Genomic DNA, 26,000 nt, shown 5'->3' on the forward strand with positions numbered 1-26,000 from the left:
CATTCATCTGTCAGTGGACACTTGAGTGGCTTTCGCATTTTAGCATTGGTTAGTAGTGCTGCTGTGAACGGCATTGTATAAATGTCTCTTCAAGACCTTGCTTTCACTTCTTTTGGGTATAGACTCAGAAGTAAATTGCTGGGTAATATGGTAACTCTATTTTTAATTTTTGAGGAATCACCATTCTATTTTCCATAGCAGCAATTACCATTTTAAATTAACTACTATCGGTGTACAAATGTTCCAATTTCTTCACAGCCTCACCAGAACTTACCGTCTTTCTGTCTTTCCCTCCCTCCCTCCCTCCCCCTTTCTTTCTTTCTTTCCTTCTTTCTTTCTTTTCTTTCTTTTTCTTTCTTTCTCTTTCTTTTCTTTTCTTTCTTTCTTTCTTTCTTTCTTTCTTTTTCTTCCTTTCTTTCTTTCTTTCTTTACTCTTTCTCTCTTTTGGACTAGCCATTCTATTGGATGTGAGGTGGTATCTCATTATACTTTTGATTTGCATGTATGTGAAATATATGTGAGGGTTTATTTCAGGGCTTTTTGTCTTTTTTGTAGTGTCATTGTCTGCCTTTGACATCAAGATAATGCTGACCTCATAGAATGAATTAAATATTTCCTCCTCTTCAGTGTTTTGGAAAAGTTTGAGAAGGACTGCTTTTAGTTCTTTAAATGTGAAGCCACCGGGTCAAAGGCTTTTCTTTGTTCAGAGATTTTTGATTACTGATTTAATCTCCTAACTAGTTATAGGTCTATTCACATCTTCTGTGTTTTCATGATTTGGTCTTGGTAGGTTTTGTGTTTCTAGGAATTTGTCCATTTCCTCTAGACTATCCAGTTTGTTGATATATAGCTGTTCATAGAACTCCATTTTTTTTAAGATTTTATTTATTTGAGAGAGAGCATGTATGTGCATGCATGCATAAGACTAGGGGGAGGGGCCAAAGGGGAGGGAGAGGGACAAGCAGACTCTGCACTGAGTGCAGAGCCAGCTGTGGAGCTCAATTTCAAGATCATGACCTGAGCCGAAACCAAGAGTCTGACGCTCAGCTGACTGTGAGCCACTCGCCCCAATCTTTTTTATAATCCTTTTTATTTCCTGAGAATTGGTAGTAATGACTCCACTTTCATTTTAGTGAGTGATGTTAGTAATTTGAGTCTTCTCTCTCTTTTTCTTAGTCCGTCTAGCTAAAGATTTGTCATTTTGTTGATCTTTTCAAAGAATCAATTTCTGGTTTCATTGATTTTCCTCTATGGTTTTTCTGTTCTCTATTTCATTTATCTCTGCTCTAATCTTTATTATTTCCTCCCTTCTGCTGTCTTTGGGTTTAGTTTGTTCTTTTTTTAGTTGCTTAAGTTGTAGGGTTAGGTTGCTGATTTGAGCTTTTTCTTTTCTTTTTTTTTTAAGGCAAGCATTATAGCTATGTATTTTCCCCTTAACACTGCTTTCTCTGCATCCCATCAGTTTTGGCATGTTGTATTTTCATTTTCATTCATCTCTAAGTATTTTCTAATGTCTCTTGTGATTTCTTTTTTAATCCATTGGTTGTTGAAGAGTGTGTAGTGTAATTTCCACAAATTTGTGAATTTTCCAGTTTTACTTCTGTTGTTGGTTTCTAACTTTATCCTGTTGTGGTTGGAAAAGATATTTTGTATGATATTTATCTTTCTAAATCTGTTGAGGCTTAATTAGTGACTGAACATATGGTCTGTCCTGGAAAATGTCTTACATGCATCTGTGAAGAATATATACTCTGTTGTTGGGTAGAGTGTTCTGTATATCTCTTTTGGGTCTAGTTGGTTTATTATGTTTAGTCTTCTATTTCTTATCTTCTATCTGGTTGTTTTATCCGTTATTGTGAGTGGGATATTGAAATCTCTAACTATTATTGTAGAACTGTTTATTTCTTCCTTCAGCTTTTTTTAAAAAAGATATTTATTTGTTTAAGAGAGAGCACATGAGCAGGGGTGGGGTAAGGGCAGAGGGAGAGGGAGAAGCAGACTCCCCAACTGAGCAGGGAGCCTGGACTCCGGGCTTGATACCAAGACCCTGAGATCATCACTTGAGCTGAAGGCAGATGCTTAACAGACTGAGCCACCCAGGTGCCCTCTGCCTTCAATTTTGTCAGTTTTTGCTTCGTATGTTTTGATGATCTGTCAGTAGGTGTGTAAATGTGCATAATTGTTATATCTTCTGCTGTATTGAATCTTTTATTAATATATAATATCCTCTCTAGTTTTTAATGAGACAAAATCATGAATGTTTTAAAAACCAATGAATCTTTAAGTTAATATACTTCCTCCTCCATCTGAAAAGTTAAATATTTAAAATAGCTCCTCATTGTAATTATATCACTCACAACTTTTATTTTTACACGCATTAACAAATAATCTATTGTTTATTGCAGGTATGCCAAATTCTTTGTAGGAAAAATATTCACTGTTGAAGTTTTAGCTGATAAAGCTATGTATGCAGATAAAACAGGAAGAGAAACATTGTTTCTTCCCATTTAAAAACAAAAATTGATATATTTGAAACTAGGTGGATACAGCTCTAAAGCATAAATTCATTCTTACTATTCTAACATTTTGGTTTCTTATGAAATGGAGGTTCCTCCTGTAGAAATAACTGTAAGATCTACTGGGTATTTACCCCAAAGATATAAATGTAGGGATCCGAAGGGATACATGCACCCCAGTGTTTATAGCAGCAATGTCCACAATAGCCAAACTGTGGAAAGAACTAAGGTGTCCATCGACAGATGAATGGATAAAGAAGATGTGGTGTATATACACACACACACACACACATACACACACACACACACAGACACACACACACACAATGGAATATTATGCAGCCATCAAAAGGAATGAGATCTTGCCATTTGCAACGACGTGGTTGGAACTGGAGGGTGTTATGCTGAGTGAAATAAGTCAATCAGAGAAAGACATGTATCATATGACCTCACTGATATGAGGAATTCTTAATCTCAGGAAACAAACTGAGGGTTGCTGGAGTGGTGGGGTGTGGGAGGCATGGGGTGGCTGGGTGATAGACACTGGGGATGGTATGTGCTATGGTGAGTGCTGTGAATTGTGCAAGACTGTTGAATCATAGATCTGTACCTCTGAAACAAATAATGCAATATATGTTAAAAAAAAAAAAAAAGAAGAAGATAGCAGGAGGGGAAGAATGAAGGGGGGGAATCGGAGGGGGAGATGAACCACAAGAGACGATGGACTCTGAAAAACAAACTGAGGGTCCTAGAGGGGAGGAGGGTGGAGGGATGGGTTAGCCTGGTGATGGGTATTAAAGAGGGCACGTTCTGTGTGGAGCACTGGGTGTTATGCATAAACAATGAATCATGGAACACTACATCAAAAACTAATGATGTAATATATGGTGATTAACATAACAATAAAAAAGAAATAACTGTAAGATAAGTCTGATCCCCTATTGAAATTTTTCAGTTCTGCTTATGACCTACTGATGCTTTTATACAGTGCTCTGCTGGAATTTACTGGCCTACAATCTTGATGCAGTTTTTTGTATTAAGATGAGTCAGTTTTCAGTATTAGTAATTACATGGTAACCTACACGGAGACTAGTTTCTGCTTAAATGAATTAGGGAATGGTAAATCTTTAATAATAAGGTTAAGGTATCTGAATGTTTGAGAAGTGAGAATTAATTAAACATACTTGACAGAAGACCATGTTTTTCTTCAAAGCAGCTATTGTCTCCAAATCCAATAAAAGTGAAGATGCATAAAATATTGTTGTTTTTTTTTAAAGATTTTATTTATTTCACAGAGAGAGACACAGTGAGAGAGGGAACACAAGCAGGGGGAGTGGGAGAGGGAGAAGCAGGCTTCCCACTGAGCAGGGAGTCCCAGGACCCTGGGACCATGACCCGAGCCCAAGGCAGATGCCTAACAACTGAGCCACCCAAGTGCCCAGATGCATATAATATTCTGTAGAGATTCTCTTGATTTAGAACTGTCATTTTTCTCTTCCTTAGTATTGGTTACTGTTTTTTGTTGTATATATGTAATGCTTATTATAACATTCTTATAGGTTAGGAAATAGACAACTTATTAAAAATTTAGAAAACAGGCCATTGAAGTTACCATTTATCAGAAATATTTCTGACCCCCAGTGTTGCCTATATGTATGAGCCGTAAGGTCACCCTGAAGAGTATTCTTTATAAGCTTAATCAAGGTTTTTAAAGTCAGAGGAAAATTAATATTCAGTGCTTCTACTCTTATTTCTCACTTGATTTAACTTAGGACCTTGGCCTACTTTCATACTGTTCATTTATTGGTAGTAGTTATTAGTTGATGAATTGGGATTTGATGTCAACTATTCTGTATTAACCAGTTTGTTTATCATATCTTTTCAGTTTGTGGATATTGTATAATTGCATCAAGACACTTATTTTATTTTATAAAGCATTTTTTCCTTAGTGAGGTGTAAATGTGAGGTCTGGTTAGTTTACTTCCCCATAGTCACGAAAGGGCCAAATCCAAAAACACATCTAACCACGTTCAGCATCCATACTAGATACTAATAGTGTTTAATTTTTAATCCATATTATTGATGTGCCAGATGTGCCAGATGGTATATATCTTTATGCATACTACATAAGAACTGTAAGTTTCCTCTCAACACGTAATAGAACTATTGCATTTATAATACATGTGTTTGTACTGTTTTATACATTTCACTGTACTTTCATATCGTTTATATTTCCCTTATCCTCAGAACAACCCTGGTAGATAAATAAACATTATCTTTAAGTAAATTGAGTTTCATCAAGATTATTTTGCTGGACAAAAATTCAGGTCTCTTGGACTTTTTGTTAATCCTCTGCCTGGTCGCCTACAGAGAGAACAGTAAAACATCTCATGATAGTACATGTCAAACTACTGTAATACTAGTAGTTCCTTATTTGCACAGCATTGGCAATTTTCAGAGCACTTTTATTATTATTATTTTTAAAAAGAAAATTAGTAGAGTTCTTGTGTTATGCATACTATAATTTTCCTTTATTAGATTCGTATATTCATTAGATACAAAGTACCTCTATATGCTAGGTACTAGATTGCTTACTAAAGTACAAAAATAGTCTCTGCCTTCAAAGCGGGGGAATCAGGCCATCAAGGCACTGTTGGATGACTGAACAGCTTGTGGACAATGTATTACAAGCTAAATTTGCTGAGGGCACTGAGAAAACACTTTTTTTTCCTTTTAAAGAGGTAAAGGTGTGACTTGCACTATCTTTCTTCCAGCCTTGAATATAGAGATAATGCCTCCATCTACTGCAAGTGGCTTTGAAGCAACAAATCAACACACTTAATGGAGCAAAAAGAAAGAGACTTTGATGAGTCTTTGATGACCTTGAGCCTCTGTAATGACCCTAGACTAGTACCTCTGGACTTATTGTGGGCGGGGGGGGAAGTTAATGCCATATTTGCTTACGTTACACATAAGTCCGATTTTCAATTACCTGTAGTCACATATTTTCTCTCTCTTTCTGTCTCTATCTCTTGACTTTTTTTACTTTGTTTTTATGGAAATTTAGCATACACACTAAAATAGGCGGTAGTTTAATGAATCTGCATTACCCAGCTGCAGTAGCAATCAGTATTTGGCCAACCTTGCACATTCTTGTACTTCCTTAATAATTAGAACTCAAGGAATTTTGTAATAGAATTATGTGAAAATATGGAAGTACAGGGAATATAGTGACTAACTTGGCTTGAAGTGGAGGTAAAGGCTCATCAGAAAAGTTTTCATAAAGGAGGTGACATAAGCAGAGGCTTTAAGGGCAAGTAAAGAATGGAAGAAAGAGCATTGCTAGTGGAATTTCTAACGTATAAAGGGTCTTTAAAAGGCATGATATATTCAAAGAATGGGAAATAGATTACTGTGGCTATAGAGTTTATCAGAGATGAATGACAGTAGATGAATATAAAATGACTATTTGGTGCCAAATCATAACCAAGAAATTTGAAGCTCATCACATAGGTACCAGGAAGTGAAAGTATAATTACGTCTTAGAAAACTAACACTGGCAGTAATGCAGCCTGTGATTTTGGAGTCGAGAATAGAGAAAGATGATAAAACTGTGCCAATGGTCCAAATGATAGGCATTTAATGATAACTGTAGTGGGCTTGGGCAGGGGAGAGATAAACTTTAAGAGATACTTCAGAGGATGAATAAACATGATTTGGTGCCTGGGTAAGATGTGGAGAAAGGAGTCAGTCACAGTGACTTGAGTAGTAATGTACCAGAAGGCAGGTTTGGGGTAAGCATAGAAGATGAGCTTGGTGTGTTAAGTTTGAAGTGCTCATAGTACATTCAGGTAGAGGTATCCAGTATGCCAAGTGGAAATATAGAAATGGACTTTAGGAGAGTCTCATACTGGAGAATCCCACAACTTGTCTTTCCTGTCAGATAGTCATATGTCACATGTCGTGTGTGTGTGTGTGTGTGTGTGTGTATAAACATGCATTCATATATACATACACACAGGGATACACACAGAGTTGATCCTCATCATTCATGGCTTTCATTTTTGCAAATTCACCTACTTGCTAAAATTTATTTGCAACCCCCAAATCAATAAGGTGGTGCTTTCACAATCATTTGTAGACATACTCAGAGTGTTGAAAAAATGAGTTGCATGGGGGTGTCTGGCTGGCTCAGTTGGTGCAACATGTGACTCTTGATCTCGGGGTTATGAATTCAAGCCCCACATTGGGTATAGGGATTAATTTAAAAAAGTGAGTTGCCTGATGTGCACATTCTCAGCTGAGGTTGAATAAGGTTACATTTGCCTTCTTGTTTTAACTCTCATACTATAAACTAATGTACTTTTCTCCATCTCCTTAGTGCCACATTTTTCATATTTTTGTGCCTTTTTGGAGGTGATTATGCTGTTTAACATGTTCTACAAATATGCTGAAGTGTTGTGTAGTATTCCTAAATACAACATAGTTCCGATGTGCCTTATGGTGACAGTATTTATGTTAGATAAACTTCGGTCAGTCATGAATTACACTGTTGAGTTCGATTTTAATGAATGAACAATATAAATGTGTTTTTAAACAGAAATACACATAAAATAAACTTTATGTATTGATCAATTGATGAAAATGTTGTAATCAGAGGCTAACCCTGTATTTCCCATTTCCTAGAAGCAGTAGAAGTACAGTATTCACTGATGCAGTGTTTATGTTAACTGTATAGAATGTAACTACCACAATAGTGAGAATGGACTATGTATGTATATAAAATCTGCTACTCTATTATGAACAGTTCTTACATTTGTACAGTGCAGACATTAGCCCCAATTTATGGTTAAGATTATGGTCACAAGAAATATATAACTCTCTTTTCTTGTTGAAAGATAAATACATATCAGACAAAAACAGTTTGCTGTTTTAGATCAGATAGATGATTCTATATTCCTTCCCTAAGCCAGTGGGTTTTTCATAAAATGGAGTTTTGAAGAAATTCAAATGACATTGGATGACAGCATCTAAATGACCATCTACAGCACACTTGAGCATAACATGGTTGTCAACATCATATTCTTGGGCTGCCAGTTTCTTTTATAGTTTGGTGTTACTCTTTAGCAAGCTTGTAACATTTTCAGTCCCTCTTAGAGAAATTCATTTTACAATGGTGTTTATGTGTGAGGGGATTTCATAATCGAAGACTAGTGTTTGTGTGTTCATATCTGTCAATTTACTTGAATACAACAGCTCAAAAGGATTTTTTCACCTTTCATCATAAACGTTGGTTCATATCAGTGGGGGTATTTTAAAATGACAGGTATTATGCGAGAGTGAGAATTACCCATATCTTCTGACATGACATCGGTGTTATGTTGAAAATTAACATTCAGCATTATATCTCACTTTGTACTGTCTGCAAACCTGAAAGCAGGGAATTGGTATTTACAGAGTCAAGGACAAGAAGACATACAACTCCATGCAAATGACTTTTATGCTTCAAAGTGCATCTGTGCTTTGTCAGCATATATCTGTTTTCTAATCACCTTTCTTTTTGATATAGGAGATATGCCCTGGGTTGTTGTTGTCTTATGCAGCAATATAGTTAAATATATAAAATAAAAATGATACAGAACTCCATTTAGAGATGCTTCAGTTTGGGATGGCTGATTTACTTGTGCTGCTTAAGCTTCTAACTTGATTCCCTTTTGACTAATTGTGTGGTCTTCTAGCTAATGTATTAGAGTGAATGTTTTCTCTCTTTACTGCAAGCAGTAGATTTCGTCATTAAGTGTAGTTCAGAGATAACAAAACTTTTTTCCTCTTTTTATTCTTGGTAGATGACCTTAATCTTCACTCTTTATATGGGAATACCTCATAGATCTGTACGTTGTCTGCATTATGACTAGTGTATTTAAGTTTCAGGATTGATATTCTTTAATTACTCTGCATTCAGAGAACAAAATATTTATAGTTTAATTCCTCTGTGACTTGAATATTAAGCTTACTATATTTTCACTTTCTTCTTCTGACTTAGAATAATCTAGTGTTCTAATAATAAAGATTATTTGATAAGGTTGACTAGCCCTTGACCTACCTGAAAGAGTCTCCTGATTCCAATTCAGCAAACTGTCATGCAACATAAAGATATATAATAATTTCAGGATTTTATGTAAAGTTTTTCAGTACATGTGAATTAAGTAGAAGTACTTTCTTAAATCTATAAGATTGCAAGGGATTAACTAAAGATGAAAATATCTTCTAAACTAATATCTCTCTAATGGAAGTGTAAGGTAGTGTCTGTAAATGGCAACTATACCACATAGTTTCAGAGAAAATTATTTGAAAAGTCTGGTGATTTATTGGTTGTGGTCCCTAAACCTCTTTATGATGATGGCAACATTTATGAGTTTGTATTTGCTGTTTACTATCCCTCCAGCCTTACTATACACATTTCTCCTCTAAATGTATTCATTTCCATCTCTCTCTTTTACTCAAATGCTTTTATTTCCTCTCTTCCAACAATCTGTGAACAATTACTCCTCAGATCTTCAGATCAAGACTTCCTTTTCTCCAAAGAAACACTGAAATCCAACTAGTTTCCCTTCTCACTGGCTTTATTTTTGTAAATTAATTGCTGCTGTGTCATTAGTTCACTTAGTTTTATTTTTGTTCAGTGTAACAAATGTCTCCTGTGTGCTTGTTGTAGTGATGTGTGAGCTTGGTGGGGTAGGGGAGTATAGTCTGGGTAGGCTTCCCAGAGGCAGTGACCCTGGACCTGAATCTTGGAGAACAAGTCGTGCAAAAGGTGTTAAGGATTTATCGGCAAAGAGAACAGTGTGAGAACACATGGGGTTCAGTATGGCTGTGGTGTGGTAAAGGGGGGGGTATGAAGTGAAGCCGAAGAGATAGGTCTGAGCCAGGTCAATGAGTACTTTAAATGCCATACTGTCCATTTTTTCTGTGTATGAAGTGAAGCCGAAGAGATAGGTCTGAGCCAGGTCAATGAGTACTTTAAATGCCATACTGTCCATTTTTTCTGTGGGTGAACTTTGACTTCATTCTATGGATAATAGCCATGGAAGGGTCTGACATGATGGTGCATGCAGTGACAAGAGTTTCATTTTAGAGTGAGCATTTTGGCAGCAGTATAATAAATGATTCTGGGGTACGATAAGAGTGGACTGGTTGGATTACTAAATTGGTCATACTGAGAGATAATGTCCTGGATTTGGCTACTATTGATAGGGATGGAATTGAGAAAGTAGACTTGGAAAGCATTTAGAGTAGAAATCAATGAGACTTGAAGATGATTGGTGAACTGTGATTATTGCTAGACTTTTGGTGTGTCTAAATGGCTGTGGCACTGTCAACCCCAACAGGGAATTGAAGGAAGGGATGGATTTTAGGAAGAGACCAAAAGCTCACTTTTGAACATGTTGAGTTTTTACCTATGGTATACTTGGGTGGAAATATCCAAAAACAACAGGATGTAGGAGTCTGAGGCTCAGGTGAAAGGTCAGAATTAGGGGTTATCATGTGAGGGGTCCTCCTAGTCCTGATGGGAACCCAGAGAATGTATGCAAAAAAGCTGAACCCTAAGGGGAAAAGGAAAAAGAGAAACCCAAGACAGAAATGAGGAGAAAGCTCTGACTTTACCTAATACCTCTTGAAAGGACAGTTTTATCTTTTCTATATCCTCAGTAATACCTTGATTAGTATGTTATATAGAAGATTATCAGTAAATATTTGCCACTTATTTTGTTAAACCAGAAAGCATCTCATTTACTTAGAAACTTGTTTTATATTTTATCCAATTCCATGACTTGACAAGAAAATTTTTTAAGTATTAATTTTAAGAAATTTTAATTCCAGTATAGTTAACAGTGTTATGTTTGTTTCAGGTATACATCATAGTGATTCAGTTCTCTATATTACTCAGTGCTCATCATGATAAGTGTACTCTTAATCCCCCTTACCTCTTTTACCCATCCCCCACCCACCTCCCCTCTGGTAACCACCAGTTTTTTCTCTCTCTAGTTAACAGTCTGTTTTTTTGGTTTGTCTCTTTTTCTCTTTGCTCATCTGTTTTGTTTCTTAAATTCCACATGTGGGTGAAATCACATGGTATTTGTCTTTGATTTATTTCACTTAGCATTATACTCTAGATCCATCCATTTTGTTGCAGACAAGAAATATTTTTATTTCATATCATTTCATGAGCACCTACTGTGTACTAACCACTGTGTTAAATACTTTATGTGTGTTATCTGATTTTATCCCTAAAATAATCCTACACAGGTAGGTTTTATTATTTCTGTTTTGTATTTGAAGAACCTGAAGATAAGAAGGATTAAGTGAATTGATCAACTTTTTCAAATGTCTGCGAAAAACTCCAAGATTCATTCTCTTAACCACCACTAATGTTTGGGCCAAAAGACCATTTGGCAGTCTCCTGTTTGGGTTCCATTGTGAGAATTATTCTAAACCAAAGGCACTGATTTATACTAAATTCTGCATAGTCAGACTTATTGTGGATTAGCATAGTAATTGGACACCTCTGTTCCTGAGTACAGTAAGCCTTTACTTAATTCTTTTTAACTTTCTCGGCACTACTACTTCATTTTTCTATTAGCAGTTTTCATTAGATGATTGCTAAATTGCTTATGGTTCTAAAATCCTGTAAATCCACTATTTTGAATAACTCAAAAACTGTTCCTCAGAGTCTACTACCAGGTTTTAGAGATTCACAGGCGAGATGACTGGGTTTAATGTCTCAACTAAAATTTTATGCAAAATATGATTCATGTATGTGCATTTTGGGGGAGGTGCAATTCACAGTTTTCATCAGATTCTCATAGTTTTATATGTCTCACCACTCACCCTTTACCCAGAAGATTAAGAACTTAGTTTTAGAAATATTTTTGCATATTGTAATGAACTACAGTGCTTCATGCAATCCTATCCTGAGTACTTATCTTTAACAAAGGTATTGTTATTCATTAAAAATAATTTTTTTGAGGTAAGGTTACTTTTTTGTCTACTTAAACCCATAGTATTTCCTAAGCTAAAACACCTCATAGTTATTTGGCACTTAAAAACAAGTCCACTAAGTAGAACGAGTAACAGTTTGACTCTGCCTAATGGTAAATTAAAGAATGCTCACTTTTAAAGTATGATTCAAATAACCTTCACTAATATTTATTTTCCACTTTGCATCTTCCTGTAGGAAAAGAATATTTGAGGATCATTCATAAGGAAAGAAAAGGAAGCAATGACATAATGCCTAGAGTTGGAGCCAGTTAAACTGGGTTTGTACTTCCTTTTTTCATAATGTAACACATTATTCTAGTCTTGATTCTTTTTTATCAATTTCTTGCCTTATTCCAGCATCAAATCTTAAAATTTTGAGCCTTACCTTATTATGGAAGAGACAAAGATGAATAAGACATGCCCTTTTCATTTGCAATGTCTATGTGAATAGGAAAGACAGAATGATAAAAAGATAATAGTCTCATTTTCAGATAAGAAGCGTTGAGAAGTTTGGTAAATTGCTCAAGGTCAAATCTCTTAGATAGGCTATTATTTAAGCTCAGATTTGTTGACTCACTCCAAACCTCATTTGCCTTACATTAGGTCACAATGCTCCTCATTTTATTTAGGTTTAGTTGTTGTACAACTCCTGATAACTGAATCTGAGGACCAGGACCTCATAAATTTAATTTCAGGGATCATTCTGAGGAAGTAAAAGGAGAGCCCCACTTTGGGTATAGAGATTACTTTAAAAAAAAACTTGAAAAAAATAAAGATGAGGGGACTGAGGCTCAGAGAGAGAAATAAATTGCCCACAATCACATAGCTAGTAACAAAATCAGAATTAAAACCTTTAATTAGGAAAGATTAGATAAGAGTTTATATCATGCCCACTGACTTAAATATCACACAAATAGCTGGACAGTTTGATTTGATCCCCTTTTGCTGTTAAGTATTATTTGTAAACATTTTTAATTGGACCGTTAGCAGTTAAGTCATTTTCACCAAAATAATATTTATATCTTTTTATTTTATTATCGTTATTGTTTTATTTATTTTACTATTTTTAAAATTTACATCTTTTTAATGAGCTTTTCATTTTGTAACCAGTTTGAAAAGGTAGTTGTTTAAGCTGTGGTGAAGAGGGATTTTTAAGCTCACAGAATAGTGAGGAGCACCACATACCAGAGGGTATTTTGCAGCAGAGTCAGGTCTCAGTCCGGCCTGCCCCAACTTCCTACTGACTTCTCTGGTCTTTAGGTCCCTTAGCCTGCCTTTGGACTCCTTTTGTGAGATGAGAAGGTTGAGTTGATTGTTCCCTACGTCTCTTACAGCTATAAAGTTACTGTCTCAGTAAGAAGAGTTTTATGTGCTTCAAATGTAATATCAAAGAATTTTTAGAGATGGAAGGAAATTCCTTAGAGATCAGCTAATGGAATCCTCCCATATGACAGATGAAGAAACAGAGACCCTCACCTTTGTGTGACACTTTAAACATTCAGAGCTCTTTCACATACATTAACCTCATACAAGCCTCACCATGGTCTTGTGGATTAAATATTATTGTTATTATAGAAATGAATTCGTCCAAGGTCTCATAGCTGGGCCTAAAGTTTAACAGGTTTGCTTGCTTTAGTGGGATTAATTATATCCTGTGATGAAGTCCTGTTGTATGAGAAAGTGAGAATTCAGTGATCTGTGAAGCAAGTCCAAGCAGGAAAAGCAGACATTTCCCAGTATGAAAGTGGAATGACCTCAGCAGTATAAACAACAGAAACAAAGAGGGATGGAGGTGGCAAAAACTGAGGTCTATGAGCTGATTTAAACTTTGTTTCCATTTATTCCTGGATTAGGAGTAAGCATAATTGACTTTTAGTATTCTTATGTTTATCAATACTGTAGTATTTGAGTTGCTTTATCCTTAACAAAATAATTCAAATAGAAACCGTACTTTGTAATAAAAAAAAAATTGTAGGTGAGCTAGGGGAACTTAAAACAGTTCTTTTGAATGGGGATCCTGAAAAAAACAAATGAATAAGTTAAGTGTGGGAAGCTAAGGCTCACACACAGTTATTTAATTATTTCATTGCGTTTAGTGGTATGAGGGTTTTTTTTTTTTCCTCCTGTTTCTGCTCTGTAGTATGGAGGTATCCCTTAGAAATGTTACCTGTTTCTATGCCAGTGACCTGGCTGTGCTGAACATTAAATTGCTTTACCTTGGTTCCTTCCTTCTTTTCTTTCATTTATTTATTTTTAAGTTTTTATTTAAATTTCAGTTAGTTAACACACAGTGTAATATTAGTTTCAGGTATACAATATAGTGATATAACACTTGCATACAACACCCAGTGCTCATTGTAACAAGTGCCCTCCTTAATACCCATCCAATATTTAACTGCCCGCACCATCCACCTCTCCTCTGGTAACCATCAGTTTGTTCTCTATAATTAAGAGTCTGTTTCTTGGTTTGCCTCTCTCTTTTTTTTCCCTTTGCTCATTTGTTTTGTTTTTTAAATTCCACATATGAATGAAATCATATGGTATTTGTTTTTTTCTGACTTACTTCACTCAGCATAATACTTGTCTGTCTCCATCCATGTTGTTGCAAATGGTAAGATTTCGTTCTTTTTTATGACTGAGTAATATTCCCTTGGATATATATACCACATTTTCTTTATCCATTCATCAGTCAGTGGACACTTGGGCTATTTTCATAATTTGGCTTTTGAAGATAATGCTTCTTAGGTCTATGAGCTGATTGTGAGATGAGAAGGTTGAGTTGATTGTTCCCTATGCCTCTTACAGCTATAAAGTTACTGTAACTTTCTGTAACAATCTATATTTTTTAATTGGAAAGAAAATTGTCTTAAAACTTGTATATGAATGTTAGCAGTTTTTCTTTTATAGTTTTGGTCTCTAAATTGTCCTTCCTTTAAAAGGAGCTGATTTTTTTTGATTGCATGGTATGATGGTGCTTTCACTATGGATATTACAATTTCATCATTAACAAAATTTCTATTTTTCATTCTGTACTCGTTTTTTAAAATTATAAACTATATTCTATAGAACTAATGGAGCAGGATCTCTCATATGGTTCTAATCAAAAAGGAAAACAATAAAGGATGGAGTAAATGTAGAAAAAAGTTACAAAGCAACATTATAAAATTTGACTTAAATTAGAGAGGAGGAATGTTCTTGAAATCTTTTTTCCTTGAGAGTCCTTTTAAAGATTCTCTTGCCCAGCTGCTAATGGTCTTTCCACATGCCCTATCTTACCAAGCTCTGCCTCATAGCCCACTACCATTCTCACTCCATCAAAGACACATGGAATTCAGAGAAATGGCATTTGAAGATGATTTGAATAGACTGGTCTTTCTCAGTTTTGTGTCTGATTTCAAAACTTGTGCAAGGGTTTTTTTCAACTGCTGCTTTAAGGTTCTTTATTTTTTTAAAAAACGATTTTATTTATTTGAGAGAAGAGAGAGTGCATGAGCCGGGGAGTGGGGGAGAGGGGTGGAAGGAGAGGGACAAGCAGACTCCCTCCTGAGGAGGGAGCCCAATGTGGGGCTCGATCCCAGGATCCCAAGATCTTGACCTGAGCTGAAGGCAGATGCTTAACTGACTGAGCCACCCAAGCGTCCCACTTGTGCTATCTCTCTGTCAAATGAATAAAAAAAAAAAAATCTTAAAAAAAAACCCCAAAAAGGCCACTTCACAGTAATTGATACTTAATTTTTGTTTTGCTATAGCTCAGGAGCAAGTCTCCTAGAAACTTCCAACACCTGACATACACACTTTCATTAAATTGTGCCTATTATAATATGACTGTGTCCTGCTTGCCCAGACAATAGTGGGTTTTAAGGATTACAGTTAGCTTCTCATTGGCCAGCTGTGATTCAGGGGTCATAGTAAAGTTATGATATTTAGCCGAGAGCTTAGAATTTTTAAAGGTGACTGGGCTTTTTCCTGTGATTTGTGCTTCCCTTGTTTGGCGTTACTGCTAAAGAGCTAGGCTTCCAGGCTGGTGTCTCATTCATATTAAAACATTCTCTCTGTATGTATATGGTCCATGTGATTCAAAAGGAATGGTTTTAATAGATTAAGCCTTTTGATTTTTAAGCTAATTATTTCTATAAAGAAATAGTTGAAACACTTTTTTTTTCTGTCTTGTTGACAAGTCTAGTAGCACTAAATAAAGTGTTTTGCCAGATTTATTCAATATTAATATAGATTTGCTTTTTTCTATGGAATTTAGTTTCTGTGCCAGGGTACTTTCTAATATGAGATCAGTTCTTAATAGACATATGGAAATATGAGAAACTTTCAGATACTTTTTGATGTCATGTTCAGTAAATTTCAGGGTAACAGTGAGGGAAATACAAAGATGTTGGTTTGTGTGTGTGTGATCTAAACACCAAGGAAATGCAAGAAATTTATTTGATTTGCTGCTTTCTTCTTAAAGCTTAACATGGCAGTGAAGTTGTAAGAAAATATTGATTAGTTTTCTTTTTTCTAAATGTATTGCTACTTAACAAATATAACTAAGGACTTCATTTTATATCTTGATGTGTATTTTAAAGAATTAAATGAATTGATTCATATTTTTAAAAACCAGAAATACAGGTGATAAAGGGGAGTTACTGAATCTGTTGGCCTACATTTGTAAGATCAGTCCATTTGTCATTGCCTGGGTATTTGAATTTACCCAGAGAAAAACAGTATCACACAAGTATAATTAATTATTTGCTGGCATATATATGTGCCACCTTCATTTTTTTTTATTTCTCAAAGTGAGAAGATTGAATGTTTTTTATAAGTATTCAAAAATTATTCTGCTGGATGAAATTGAGAGTGTTGCTAATGATGTACTATATGTTGGCTAATTGAAAATAATAAAAAAAAATAACCATTTGATCTCTGGTCTTTTTTTAGAAGAACCTATCTCCAAGGAAAATTTAAACCAAAGCCATTAATTGCAATCAGATTTTCTATGAACACTGATTTTGAAATTAAAATTGTATAAGCTTCCTTGCTGACTTTGTTCATCCTTAAACATTTCAGTAAAAGATATCGTAGTCTGAAATGTTACTCGTCTGCAGGTCTTCTGCAGGAGATATGAAAGATTGCAAAAGATTTGGAGAACTCTAGATTTTCCATACAGGGTTTTAAAAAAAGTACTTTATCATATTATGTGAAACCATTAAAAATGGCTTACTTTCTATTCTCCAGTAATGCCAGTACCACATGTCTTATAAAATTAAAGATAACAAGCATCATTTTGGTAGTATGAATGCTGGTTCACAGACTTTTTTTTTTTTTTTTTTTTAAAGATTTTATTTATTTGACAGAGAGAGACACAGCGAGAGAGGGAACACAAGCAGGGGGAGTGGGAGAGGGAGAAGCAGGCTTCCCGCCAAGCAGGGAGCCCGATATGGGACTCGATCCCAAGACGCTGGGATCACGACCTGAGCCGAAGGCAGACGCTTAACGACTGAGCCACCCAGGCGCCCCTCACAGACTTTTTAATAGCAAAATGCAGAGAATGTCTGATGTGATAAAGGAAATAGAAATCTTATATAGTCCTTATAGTCTGAGGCTTGGTTATTTCAAATAGGGGAGAGTGCTGTAATCTAAAGATCATCTGCTTGAAGCTAGTAAGTAAGGTCAAATGTTCAGAGCCCTATAAAAAGATCATATAAAACCAATAGCAGAGAATATTGAAAGCCAGCCCACGCTGTCTGAAGCAAGAATTTAGAATCCCCTTGAGTGTGAAATATTTTGTGTTCCTTGTTAATTTGGGGCAGTAGAAATATAATAGAAGCATGGAATAGGAATAGGTTTTAGAATAGGGAGAGGCTTTGGAGATCATTTAATTATTTCCTTTCATTTTATAATGAGAAACCAAAAGTGGGAGGTTAAGTTACTCAGCATCAACTAAGTAGTAGTGGCGGGACGCCTGGGTGGCTCAGTTGGTTAAGTGACTGTCTTCGGCTCAGGTCATGATGCTAGAGTCCTGGGATTGAGTTCCGCATTGGGCTCCCTGCTCGGTGGGGAGTCTGCTTCTCCCTCTGACCCTCCCCCCTCTCATGTGCTCTCTCTCTCTCTCTCTCATTCTCTCTCTCTCAAATAAATAAATAAAATCTTAAAAAAAAAAACCCTCAGTAGTGGCAGTGGTAGAACTAGAATATTCTTTGTCTACTCAAATCATTGACAATGGAACTTTAAAAATTGTAATGGGAAATGATGGTTGTTATTATTGCTGTTAGTTTAAAAACTTTTACAAACAGTAAAATTGACTCTTTTATTTGTTCTGTGAGCTTTAACACATGTACAGATTTGTGTAGCTCCCACTACAAATAAGGTACAGTAAGTCCTGTCACCCCAGAAAATTCTTTTAAGTTTCTTCGTTTTGTTCAAAACCTCTCCCTACATCCAGTTCCTGGCAACTGTTGATCTGTACTACATCACTTTGGTTTTGCCTATTGAAGAATGTCATATAAATGGAACCTAATCACTATGAACTGTTGTGTGTGTCTTCTTTCAGTTTAATATTTTTGAGATTCATCCATGTTGTGTAGATGAGTGCTTCATTCTTTTTTTATTGTTGACGAGTATTCTATTGTAAGACTACATTAGCATCTGTTTGGTCATTCACCCATTAATGAACATTGAATTGTTTGCAGTTTTTAGCTATTATAAATAAAGCTGCTGTGATCATTTTTTGTTTTTATTTTTTTTTTAGAGAAAAGGGAGAAAAATTTACTTGTATATATCAAACGCCAATAGTTTGACTTCTAAAACAGGGTTTTCCCCTTCTTGCTTGAAGGAACTTTGTTGAAATCTTGGCCCCATGTCAGTTCTGAGAAGCCTTTGTCTTACAACTCCCTGGTAACTTTCTTTCCTTAGAAATTCTTGTTAGCTGGTCTAAAGAAAATTTACCCTTCTCATGTACAGGTTTTTATTTAGCTAAAAACTCTAGGGAACCCTCATTGGAATTACTGGAACTCTTTCTCTCCTCTTTGGAACTCTGCCCCATAAATTCTAGCCACCTTGGCCTCCTTGTATTTTTTTCTGTCTCAAGTCAACAAGATTGTCAGGTTCTGTCTGGGTTCCTCCTCCTTGCTCGGAAGTGGTTAATTGCTTCCTGGCTGAGAGGCTTGATGATGGTAGGCCTTGCCTTCTTTGTTTCCTTTTTTTCGGGGATCACAGTCCTGCACTGCCCATGTCTGAAAATAGTCCTTTCCTATATTTTATCCTGTGTTCTAGTTATTTGCAGTGGGAGGATTATTCTAGACCTGCTGAATCCCTCATGGTCAGAAATGGAAGTTGAATCATTCCAGAATGAATTTTTAATACTTAACGCCTCTACAAAATTCTGAAGCTCTCAAGCAGATTTTTTACCTAACATTTAACCATTGATTCACTTTTCCTCTGTATTGTTATAAATGATCTTGTATCATCTGTGGGAATGTTTATTTATTTTTCAATTCAGAGTCCATTACAAACTTTAAATCAGAAACTGATCCAAGGAAAATGATTTATCATACCTCATAAATCAGGAAAATGAATTTTTGAATATGCAAAAATTCAATATTATGGGATGGTCATTTTAAATATAAAATTATTATTTAACACTTCATTAGAAACATGAAAGATTGAATATACCATTGGGTAAGTACTTAAATGAACCATTTGATGTAATGTTTTAAAATATTAATCCTATCATTGTAGAGTATAAACATGTTCAGTATACTTTAGACCAGGAACCAGCAAACATTATCTATAAAGGGCCAAATAGTGTATATTTTAGACTTTGTGGGCCATATGGTCACAACAACTCTGCCTTTGTAGTACAATAGCAGCTATAAACAATATATTAAAAAATGAGCTGGCTGTGTTCTGATAAAACTTTATTTCTAGACAACAAAATTTGAGTATCATATAATTTTTATGTCTCAAAATACTCTTCTTTGACCTTTTTTCCCAACTGTTTTAAAAATGCAAAAGTTATTCTTACCTTGTGGGCCATACATAAACAAATGGCTGATCAGATTTCGCCCCTGGGTCATAGTGTGACAGTCCCTTCTCTAAATTATTAAAAAGCTCCCAGGTAAGCTGTAGGATCTTAGCTGATTATTGTGTTTTAATTCCAAGTGATATTTTTATTTGAACTATTGTCTATTAAATTAGCAAAGTAAACAAGATCACACAATATGGAGCCAATATAGCTTTGATAGATTTTGATTGATTAGTTGATTGACTTTAGAGATGGGGATGGTGTGAGGGAGAGGGAGAGAGAAAATCTCCAACGGACTCCCCCCTCCGCCTCAATCCCATGACCCTGAGATCATGACCTGAGCTAAAGTCAGGAGTCGAACGCCTAACCCACTGAGCCAACGAGGTGCCCTGCTTTGACAGATTTTTAATGTCAAAGGTTATATCAGGGGTTCCTCAGGCAATTCGCATAGTTAGTAAAAAAAAAAAGTTAAGAATTTAAAATTATTATTTTATTGTTGCCATTAAATAGGAATTAACAACATATTTTAAGAAAAAAGAAAAAGAAGAAGATAGCAGGAGAGGAAGAATGAAGGGGAGTAAGTCAGAGGGGGAGACGAACCAGGAGAGATGATGGACTCTGAAAAACAAACTGAGGTTTCTGGAGGGGAGGAGGGTGGGGGGATGGGTTGGCCTGGTGATGGGTATTGAGGGGGGCACATTCTGCATGGAGCACTGGATGTTATGAACAAACAATGAATCATGGAACAGTACACCAAAACAAATTATGTAATATATGGTGATTAACATAACAATAAAAAAATAAAAAAAAATAGGAATTAACAAATAGGTTTAAAATCAGGACAATTTCCACATTTTTAAAAAATTGGAGTTTAACTGGCATACAACTTTATATTAGGTGAAACTGTATATTAGTTTCAGGTATACAACATGGTGATTCAATATTCGTATATATTGCAAAATGATCATCACAATAAATCTAGTTAACATCCATCACCATACATAGTTACAGAATTTTTTTTCTCATGATGGGAACTTTTAAGATTTATTCTGTTAACAGCTTTCAGATATGCAACACAGTATTATTAACTATGGTCACCATGCTGTACATTACATGCCTATGACTCATTTATTTTATAACTGAAAGTTTGTACTTTCTGATCATGTTTTTTGACGGGTGTGGTATCTCTCACAAATTCTTGTTTGTTTGGATAATTTAGAAACTTTTTCCATGAACATTATAAGCTCATTCCTATCTCATGACATGTATGTTCTAAGTCTGGAACATTCTTCTAAATTATTGCATGTCTGGCTCATTCCATTCAGTTTTAACTTGAACATCATCCCCTCAGAGGCCTTCCTATCTAAAAGTATCTATACCTGCCCAATCTCTCTCTAACACCCAGTTTTATTTTTTTCAGAGCATTTATCACCATCTGAAATTAGTTCTTATTTGTCTCTTTCTATATCACAATGTAAACTCTATGAGAGAAGAGATCTTGCCTCCCTTATTACTTCTTTATCTCTCCAGCGTTGCCTTTCATATAGTAGGCCCTAAGTATACAATTTATTTGTGGTTGGAAGGATGAATAAATGAAAGTATGCTTAATGCATGATTTATAGAAATATTTGATATGGTAACATGTATTATGAATTGCTAAAAGGAAAACAATGAGGAACTTTACCTCAATTTATTTCACTACAGAACTACTTTCTCTTTAAGCGTATAGCTATATTGTGATAGGGTCTATTGATACTTTAGTTTTTCTCTCTTTAATTTGTAATAATTTGAAATTTACACACAAGTTGTAAGAAGAATAATTTTCCTGAATCATTTGAGGGAGTAAGTTTTTGACCTTATCACCTCTGAATACCTTAGAGTATATTTCCTTCCAAAGATGTTCTCCCAAATAACTAGATAAAATTATTGCAATCAAGAATTCAATATTAATAGATTAGCACTATCTCATACACAGCCCCATTCAAGTCCTTTTTTCTTCTGTTACTTTAGAAGAAAGCTGACTTTTTTTTCTTTTTGAAAGCTGACTTCTTAGAGCAAAAGTTAAAACCTTTTTACTATGGGTTTTATAATAGAAGTAGAGGTATGGTATATGATAACATTAACAAAAAGGGTTTGTAGTAAATGGAATGGTATCATTGCAAGGTTCTTATGCTTTGCATGATGTTCAATATTAACTTTAAGTAAACTGTGGTTATTTGAGGATGCATATTATAATTCTTAGATGTCACCCCCCCAGTACAAAGAAATATCCAAAGTAAAACATTAAAAGTAAAACATTAAAGTAAAGTAAAACATTAAAATAAAGTAAAACATAAAAACATTAAAGTAAAGTAAAACATTAAAAATATTTGATTAACTGAAATTAAGGCAGGAAAATGTAGAATAGGAACAAAACAAAACAAAAAGCAGAAAACAATAGAAATAGAAAACAAACAGCAAAATGGTAGTTTTGAACCCAGTCATTTCAGCAATCATATTACATATTGATGAACTAAACCCTCCAATTAAGAGTCAGAGATTTCAGACTGGATAAAAATATAAGACTCAACTCTATCCTGTCTACAGAGTGCACATACAAAATGCTAAGATTTGCTTAAACACTGTTTATGTCTCTTTATCTCTTACATTGTTGGGTAAGCTTTCAATGGCTATATTATGATGGAATACCTACAAGTCCGAGAATAAATTATCCAGAAAAAATAATTTGGGGGACTGTGAGTACAGGAATGTAGGATGGATTATAGGAAGATAATAGAACACTACTTGGGAAGAGAGTAAGGAGATCTAGGTTCTCATTTTAGTTTTGCCACTGGCCAAACACCTACCCTTAGGAAAACACTTTTCTGTTACTATGTACTTTGCTAGGTTACCAATATTTCTATACCCATGTGCTTAGTTTTTTTTTTCATATTCAGATTTCAAAGTAAAATTGGCATAAATTGCATTTTTCTTCTCGAAAGACTCCTCTAATAATGGAAAGAAGACTGAGTAATTTTGCCGCTGTATATGTTATCCTGGGCATCATTGTTCCATCTATCTATCTATCTATCTATCTTATCTATCCTTGATAATATTCCTTCTACATACCACTTAATGTTATTATGTGCCACATGAAGTAGAGGTGTAAGCACTGTAAAAGCATTGGGTGTTGTTTTCATCATGAATAACCCAACCGTGTTGGAGTTAGATATTGTTTGATGGTACACAAACAAAAACTTCTGTTTTAAAATGCCTTTCTGGTGTCTTAATATTTATTTATTGAAAGGTTCAATTCTGTAATAAGCACAATCAGGAATCAAAATAATTACATTTATCTTTCTCTTTCTCCCTAACTCTTATAGTTATTTTCCTTATATCTGGTATTACATAGAAAACAAATTAGGGATTGTGCCAGTTTGAACATACATATAATTGGTGCCTCAGAGTCTGAAATAGATAGGAATTTGGTCACTTAATTTTAGGTGATATCTTGTATACCAAATTATAAATATATTTCATACTTGAGCCTAATGTAAAACTGTGAAGTAGCTGGAGAAACTTTTGCATTTGGAGATACCTACTTTCATATTTTACCAAGGGTGTATCAGAATTGGACATTGTACTTATTTAGAATTGGATTTTAATAAAGATTAAGTAAGGTTTAATGTTTCTCATTCGATTAATGCTCTTACATTTGGCTCTTACATAGCCAAAAACAAGTGTTCAAAGACAATCAAATGAAGTCTTAGAAGGTATCAAGTGTATCACTGCTAGTTTGATTCTTTATTTTATTATGTTATGTTAATCACCATACATTACATCATTAGTTTTTGATGTAGTGTTCCATGATTCATTGTTTGCAATATAACACCCAGTGCTCCATTCAGAACGTGCCCTCTTTAATACCCATCACCAGGTTAACCCATCCCCCCACCACCCTCCCCTCTAGAACCCTCAGTTTGTTTCTCAGAGTCCATAGTCTCTCATGGTTCATCTCCCCTTCTGATTTCCCCCCCTTCGTTTTTCCCTTCCTGCTATCTTCTTTTTTTTTTTAACATATAATATTTGTTTCAGAGGTACAGGTCTGTGATTCAGCAGTCTTAACACAATTCACAGCACTCACCATAGCACATACCATCCCCAGTGTCTATCACCCAGGCACCCCATCCCTCCCACCCCCCACCACTCCAGGAAACCTCAATTTGTTTCCTGAGATTAAGAATTCCTCATATCAATGAGGTCATATGATACATGTCTTTCTCTGATTGACTTATTTCGCTCAGCATAATACCCTCCAGTTCCATCCACATCGTTGCAAATGGGAAGATCTCATTCCTTTTGATGGCTGCATAATATTCCATTGTATGTATATACCACATCTTCTTTATCCATTCATCTGTCGATGGACATTTTGGCTCTTTCCATAGTTTGGCTATTGTAGACATTGCTGCTGTAAACATCGGGGTGCACATACCCCTTCGGATCCCTACATTTGTATCTTTGGGGTAAATACCCAGTAGTGCAATTGCTGGGTCGTAGGGTAGCTCTAATTTCAACTGTTTGAGGAACCTCCATACTGTTTTCCAGAGTGGTTGCACCAGCTTGCATTTCCACCAACAGTGTAGGAGGGGTCCCCTTTCTCCGCATCCCCACCAACATCTGTTGTTTCCTGACTTGTTAATTTTAGCCATTCTGACGGGTGTGAGGTGGTATCTCATTGAGGTTTTGATTTGCTAGTGTGATTCTTATACATTACTTGGTTCTTAGGTGTGATAATGATAGTTACTGAGTGTGTAGGATTCTATCCATGTGTCCACCTAAGTAAGGAAGTTACTTCTTAAATGAATAAGACTAATTATAACTATTGAGTGAGAGTGAAATTAAGAGTACCCTAAAGGAAAGAAAAATGTCCAGTATATCTAAAACTAGTTTACTCTCCAATTTAGCTCTTTTTATTTTTTTCTCTTACAGTAAACATTGCAGTCTTCAGAAAATAAGTTAAGGAATGCAAGGCAAGGAAGAAATTAAATTCATCCTGGAAGGACCCAAAGCACTTTGAAATTTTAAACGAATGTAATGATAGCTGCTAAAACCACCTTTGTCACCATAATGGATGAAGTACTTCAAATTTAAACGGTAACCAGAATTCTCATACTGTGTTACACTTCCACCAAGAACTTTATATGACTTGAAAGGATTTCTTTTTAAGTTTAAATATTTACCCTACAAACACCAAAGTATAGATAAAGCTGATAATTTTATTACTTATTTAGCATAGTCAGGTCTTTGTTTTGGCCCTTAATGTTTGACCCTGATATTGCTCAAAAAAATTGTTTTTTTCCCCAGGTTATGAACTTCTGAACTTAGAAACAGATAAGCTTATTTGAGTAGAAATAGAGCCTAGTACTAGTATATTATAGGTCCATTCTTCACCAAATACCTTTCCTTTCATAGAAATAATGCATGAAGTGATAGCATATGCAGAGGTTTTTTAGTCTTGTTTTCTCAACTTTATTTCATGTTGTTTTTTAGTTTCTTTACTTGACATCTGATCTCTTGATCTTTTTGCCTTCCTATTTGACATCTTCTTTTTATTTAAACACTGTGTTCTCCTTTGCCCCTCCTCAGGAATTTAGAGTTATAAGAAACAAGAATCCAGAGTAGAAAAGAAAAGAAAAACTGGAAAAGATTACAAAATTATTTCTTCTTGTGATATTACAAGGACTGTTGCATTTCAAGTAGAGTGGAAAGCAATTGTAGAAAGAGTTAAAATTGCTTGTCAGTCTTCTTAAATCTCTTTGATCTTAGGCTGTAATTGTTTCAGCACGTGTTTTGTAAAGATTCAAATGTTTGTGAATTTTTTAAGGCATCTTAGTGAACAATTCATTGCTAGTGTACTAATTTGATTTTTACAGATAATCATTTGTTTGAGTCACTGTATCTTGGTAGTGAATGGGTGCAATTGACTGAAAACTAGGTTCCTGTGGTGAAGTGCAGATGTGAAAATCAATCAAATACAGTATCAATTGCTAGTCCTAATAATTCTAAGGAATACAGTACCTATTTCAAGGGAATTATTCAAACTGACAAGTGTAACCCACGATAAATAGTACCTAAAGAATGAATGTTCTCATTATTCTTTCCTGTGCTAACGTTAACCTTGATTAAAAAAAAAAAAACCTGAACGTCGATTTTTTAAAAACTCCAATTGTTGCTTTAAACCTCTACTTAGAGCATAGTTAGAACTTTTCCATGTTCTTCCCACTACCACCCATGTAGCAGCATTTAGCCCTTTCTAAATGTCCAGTAAATTCTTTCTACTTCTCAACTATTAAAAAATCAAGTTGAAAAAGGTAACTTTTGAAACACAACAGAAATTAAAGTGCCAAATGTTCACTTACACAGGTAAGGTAATATGTAGAAAGTCA

At 35.1% G+C, this 26,000-nt stretch overlaps 1 protein-coding gene across 16 annotated transcripts in view; it reads left to right on the forward strand.

Moving 5' to 3' along the window:
- PEAK1 (pseudopodium enriched atypical kinase 1) overlaps positions 1-26,000 on the forward strand; it is a 339,625-nt gene that overhangs the window by 136,906 nt on the left and 176,719 nt on the right. For 9 of the 16 annotated variants that reach the window (XM_027570662.2, XM_027570660.2, XM_027570657.2 and 6 more), the window contains 2 exons: positions 11,752-11,833; positions 24,544-24,708. The exons of 2 other annotated variants lie outside the window; for them this stretch is intronic. The gene's annotated coding sequence lies outside the window, so the exon portion shown is untranslated. The remainder of the gene's footprint in view (positions 1-11,751; positions 11,834-24,543; positions 24,709-26,000) is intronic. 5 more of the 16 variants (XM_027570667.2, XM_027570668.2, XM_027570663.2 and 2 more) reach the window with 2 other exon arrangements.

This window comes from Zalophus californianus, chromosome 6, assembly GCF_009762305.2.
Source record: "Zalophus californianus isolate mZalCal1 chromosome 6, mZalCal1.pri.v2, whole genome shotgun sequence".
NCBI classification, from domain to species: domain Eukaryota; kingdom Metazoa; phylum Chordata; class Mammalia; order Carnivora; family Otariidae; genus Zalophus; species Zalophus californianus.